Here is a 6,121-nt window from a genome sequence, read left to right on the forward strand (position 1 = left end):
TTCCTGATTCAGCTTTAATAGGTTATGTGTTTCTAGAGATGTATCAATTTCTTCTTGGTTATGTAATTTATTGGCATGTAATTGTTCATAGCAGTCTATTATTCTGTGTATTTCTGTAGCATCAGTTATAATTTCTTCTTTTTCATTTCTAGTTTTATGAGTCTTCACTCTCTTTTTCTAGTTAGTCTAGTTAAAGGTTTGTCAGTTTTGTTCATCCTTTTGAAAAAAACAGCTCTCAGTTGTGTTAATCTTTTCTATTGTTCTTCTGGTCTCTATTTCATTGATTTTTGCTTTGGCCTTTATTATTTCCTGTTTCCTATTATAGCCTCTTTGGGCCCAATTTGCTCTTCTAGTTCCTGAGGTGTTAAGTTAGATTGTTTATTCAAGATATTGCTACCTTCTTAATATATGTGTTTATTGCTTTTAGCTTTCTTCTCAGAACTGTTTTTGCTGCATCCCACAATATTTGATGTTTGTTTTCATTTTCATTTGTTTTGTGATAATTTCTATTTCCCTTTTATTTCTTTTACCCAATGTTTGTTTAGAAGTGTGTTGTTTAGTTTCCACTAATCTGTAGACCATATTACTTTCTTCTTGTCGATTTCTAGTTTCATGCCATTATCAAAGAAGATTGTTGGTAAGATTTCAGTCTTCTTAAATTTCCTGAGATTTGTTTTCTGGACTATCTTATGATCTATCCTGGGGAATGTTTCATGTGTACTTACTAAGAATGTATATTCTGCTGTTGGATGGAATGTTCAGTGTATTTCTTCTAAGCCCATTTATTTTAAAGTTTCAATTTAGTTTCATTGTTTCAGTTCCAATGTTTCCTTGTTGATTTTCTGTCTGGATGATCTATCCATTGCTGATAGTGGAGTATTGAATTTCCCTACAGTTATTGCATTGGTATTGTTTATTTCTCTTAAGATTTGTTATTAATTACTTAATACATTTTGGTGCTCGGTGCTGGGAGTGTCTATATTTACAATTGTTATACCTTCTTGACTCTTGATATATTGACCCTTTTATCTTTATATAAAGACATTCTTTTTCTCTTGTTAACCTTTTTGGCTTGAAGTCTTTGTCTAAGTATGGCTACATCCACCTTCATTTTGTTTCCATTTGGTTGGAATAACATCTTTTATCCTGTAGGCAGCATAAAGTTGGGTCTTGCTTATTTTTTTAAATTATCCACTTTATGTCTTTTGATTGGGCAGTTCAATCTATTTATATTTAGGGCGATGAATAATATGTAAGGATTTATTACTGCCATTTTTTCTTTTACCTTCTGGTTATTCTCTCCATTCTTTTTCTTTCTGTTTCTGTCTGGCCCTGAAGTTGGCATTTCTCCAGGGTAAGTTTCTCTGTCTCCCCCCCCCCTTTTTTTTTTATGTTTTGTGTCTCTGCTCTAGAGTTTTCTTTTGCAGTTATCCTAAGGTTTATACAAAACATCATATATATTAAAATAGTGGTGGGTTTTTTTTTTCCTGCTGATAGTAATTTATCTTCATTTGCCTGTAGGATTCCATCCTTTTACTCATCCCTTTTATATTTTTATTAGCACAAGTGATCTCTTTTTATGCTGTGATTTTGTTACCAAGTAGTAGTAGCTATTCTTATTTTCAGAGTTCTTTTCCTTTAATCTTTATGCTATTGTTGAGTTAAGTATACTATTTTTTAAAAGCTGTAGTATTATAATTTTGACCATTGCTCACCTTCATCAGAGTTTTATGTATTTATATCTTTTCAGTCTGAAGAATTTCTTTTAACATTTTTTTGCAAGTCAGCTCTAGTGGTGGTGAACTTCCTCAGCTTTTTGTTTGTGGGAAAGCCTTTAAATCTCCCCCATATCTGAAGAATAACTTTGCCAGATAGAATATTCTTGGTGGGCACTTTTAATTGTTCAGTATTTTGAGTGTCTCATTCCTCTCTTTTTTGGCTTGTAGACTTTCTGCTGGGAAATCTGCTGATAGCCTATTGAGAGTATTTTTGTAGGTTGTTGTCTCCCCCGCCCCCCATCCCAGCTGCCTTTAAGGTTCTTTATCATTAATTCTTGACAGTTGTAATATAATGTATCTTGGAGAAGGGTGTTTTTTTGTTTTTGTTTTTTTTGTGTGTGTGTGTGCTGAGATAATAAGGTGTTCCACTAGTGTCATGGACTTGTATATGCAGTTCTTTTGCCAGAATTGGGAAGTTCTTAGTTCTTAGTTATTTGAATGCAGTCTCTATCCCATTGTCCCTCTCTTCCTCTGGGATACCTGTATTCTTATTTTTTTTTTTTTTAATGAAGTCAAATAGGAAAATCTTATAGGATTTCTTCATTTTTTAAAAATATTCATTCTCTCCCCTCTTTCACCTGAATTATTTCTATATTTCTAGCTTTAAACTCACTAATTCTCTCTTTCATATAATCTGTTCATATGAATGTATTCGAATGCATTCTTCATCTCATTATTGAATTCTGCAGCTATAGAATTTCTGTTTGGTTCTTTTTAAGAATGTCAGTCTCTTTGGTAAAATACTCATTTTGTTTGTTAATTTCATTCCTGAAGTGATTGTATTGCCTTTCTGAGGTTTCTTTTAGCTCACTGAATTTTTTCATAATAGCTATTTTAAATTTTTTAGCAGTTAGTTTATAATACTACATGTATTTGGGTTATCTTGCTGGAAAATTATTTTTCTTTCTGTGATACAGCATTACCATAATTTTTCATAGTGTTTGATGAGAAGTACCTCTGCTGCTGGGTTTGAAGTAGCCAACGCTTTCTTATTCAGGCAAGGTTTTGTTTACATTGATTCTAACAAGTTTGGTAGTTAGGAACCTTCCTTTTTTGCTCCAGAAGGTGGAGCTATAGCACAGTTTTTGGTTTCTCTTACCCCTAGTTGACTCCCTGCTAAATTTGGGTGTACTCTGCATTAAAAAGGGGGAGGAGGGGCTTCTGGGTGGCTCAGTCATTGGGCTTCTGCCTTCTGCTCAGGTCATGATCCCAGGGTCCTAGGATTGAGTCCCCACTGGGCTTTCTGCTTGGCAGGGAACCTGCTTCTGCCTCTCCCACTCCCCCAGCTTGTGTTCCCTCTCTCGGGGGCTCTCTCTGTGTCAAATAAATAAATCTTTAAAAAAAAAATTAAATACAAAATACAACAACAAAAAAAGGCAAAGGGTGGTGGGATTCAGGGTAGTCATCTTGTATCCCAGGGCTGACTGCAGTAGATGCTTTCCTTTAATTTTTGTCTGCCTACTTCCCTGTCCTTTTTCTCCCCTCACTCACTGTATTCTCTTGAGAGAAAACATTGGGTCTCTCCAGCTGCAGTGTATGGCTAGCCGACCCCCACTTACTGCCTTCACTCTCCAAACACTCTGCCAAAAAGGTTGTGCAGGTTCATTGCCAGGCTGGCAACCACCTCCTCTGTATCTGCACCTCAGTTGCCACCTGCTCCACTGCCATTTTCTTCATTCCCCCAGGTTCCTCCCAAGTCTTATCTACCCGCTTCTGTGTGCTAGATGGATGGATCTCTTGGGTGTCCCAGAACACTGCACAGCAGTGCCTTTTTTTCATTGTGGATGTCCGATTAGTTGTAAATTAAAGAGGAGAGAAAGAAGGAAGGACTCATGCTGCCATCATTCCCTAGATTTTCATTTGTATATGCTTAATTATATTTTAGCTTTATTTTGATTAACATTTCCTATACTATAGGTACAGAAGGTGCTGAATAGAATTGAGGAGATTAATTTTTGAAGTAACAAAACTAGATAAGTGAGGCAAAGATTTTAGTACTGCATTTCCAATGATTTAAGTCTGATTATTCAACTATTAATGAGCATAATAATGGAAAATATACTATAAATAAAATTGATAGTGAAGAGTATTACAGTATAGCTGTTTAAACATAAATGAATTGCTCTAATGTGGAAAATGTGTTCTTTTAAAAAAGCAATAATTAATGCATAGATAATGAAATTCTACAAAATATGTTATTTTGTGTCAATATTGTGGAATATGTATTAATCACTCAAAAAGAGTTCACTTTTCATTGTTCTTTAGAGGTGTTGAATTACCGAGAAAATGTGAAAACTCCAATAGTTTTTATAGCTCTAAATATATTTTTCACAAGTACACACAAGCCACATTATCTGGAACATATGAATAGTAGTCAAATCATATAAACTATAGGAGTGTTTAGGTAAGAGGGAGACTAACGTGAAATGGTTTAGGATATCGGATGGCTTTGGAATAAATTAGTTTTTGTTTGCTATTTGAACTAGCCATGTCATAAAGACATTGCAATTTGTGGGGCACCTGGGTGGCTCAGTTGGTTAAGCCTCTGCCTTTGGCTCAGGTCATGATCCATGATCCTGGAGTCCTGGGATAGAGTCCCATATGGGGCTTCCCCTGCTCTGCAGGGACTCTGCTTCTCCCTCTCCCTCTGTCTACCACTCCCCCTACTTGTGCTCTCTCTCTGTGTAAAATAAATAAATAAAATCTTTTTAAAATAAAAAGACATTGCAATTTGTATGCAAAGAAAAGAAAAAACTTTTTCATGTATAAGGCTAATATCTAGTTCTAGAATATGACAGGAGCCCAGTTAAATAGGGAAGAGGATATCTGTCAGATCTAAGTGTCATAACTTATGTGAAATTAGGTCTTTACCAATAGATCTTTACCAATAGACTGTTGGTAACACTGGGAAGGTTTGGGGCTCAATTTGGACCACGTAGCTTTTGGGGGTCCCCAAATAACATGGCTGAATCACAGTGTCCAAGGAAGCCTTGTATACCTAGACCCATTTCAGGCTGTTGACATAAGCAAAAGGGATCCCATGTGGGCAACAGAATAGCCTGGACAGTTGTACTCCTTTTTTTTTTTTTTTTTTAAGATTTTTACTTATTTATTTGACAGAGATCACAAGTGGGCAGAGAGGCAAGAAGAGAGAGAGAGAGAGGAGGAAGCAGCCTTCCTGCTGAGCAGAGAGCCTGATGCAGGCAGGGCTCAATCCTAGGACCCTGAGATCATGGCCTGAACCAAAGGCAGAGGCTTTAACCCAATGAGCCACTCAGGCGCCCCCAGTTGTTATACTCTTATGCAGAGTTTGGTTTATGCAAGGATGTTGATATCTGTGTTGAAGTGGAAGCCGAAGCAGTGGTTGGAGGTACAACCATAAGGTTTAATTTCTTAGGCGATGCGACTAGAGATGTTTAGGCATGTTTTCATGGTCCCAATTACATTAGACTGAGGTAAGGGAAATGAAGCAAGCATGCAATTATAACAAAATAGTACAGGTAGATGAGGGGCGTAGGTGAAAGATAGTACTCACTGGACAGGTGTCCAGGACTTTCCTAGACCCACTCAAGGCTGGGAGAAGCAACAAAATTCGAGTCTGGCTGCTGATGGTTTGGAACCCCAAATGTGCTAGACTGGGTTAGCGTGGATCAAGGCTTGAACATTTGTTTCATCAACTGACTAGGGCCAGAGCATTTGAGGAACATTTTGCTACTAGGATATATTTAAAAATATCATATATCTGGATCTCAGAGGGGCCTAAACACAGGAAGGGATGACATGGCTCCAGTTTCAAAGCATAGAGGAAATGTAGGGAGAAGGATCCTTTCACAAACCTACAGGATTGTGGTGGTTCACATTGTAATGAGCAGAATTAATATCTTCCTGAAAGAGAGAGTATAGTTAAGTATAGTGTGTTCAGATATAGAATAGTCAGGATTGAGGGAAGTTGTTAGCTCTCTCATTAATCTGTGGATTGGTGGTAACTAGTTACTACCCCAAATTGAGAAACAATTTGGCTCAGATTCATATTCCTGACTTAAAAGTGGCTCAGATTCATATTCCTGACTTAAAAGTCAGAAAAGTTTTCCATTAGGTTTCCACTTAGGCCTTTCACTTTGCAAGTAGGATATTAAGGCTGCTGCTTTCTGAGTCATGCAATATGTCAGAGGATCCATAAATGTTCTGCTTCTGTCCAGTAGACTTCCTACGACATAATATTTTGTTCTAGAATTAAATTAATTACTACACAAAGTGTTTCTTCTACATGACATAACCAAGATTACTTCTATTTCAGGAAATATTTAGATGATGGCTCATTCTTTTATCTTTCAGAAGATTCC

This window comes from Enhydra lutris, unplaced genomic scaffold (genome assembly GCF_002288905.1).
Source record: "Enhydra lutris kenyoni isolate GAN:26980312 unplaced genomic scaffold, ASM228890v2 scaffoldscaffold58, whole genome shotgun sequence".
Lineage (NCBI taxonomy): Eukaryota > Metazoa > Chordata > Mammalia > Carnivora > Mustelidae > Enhydra > Enhydra lutris.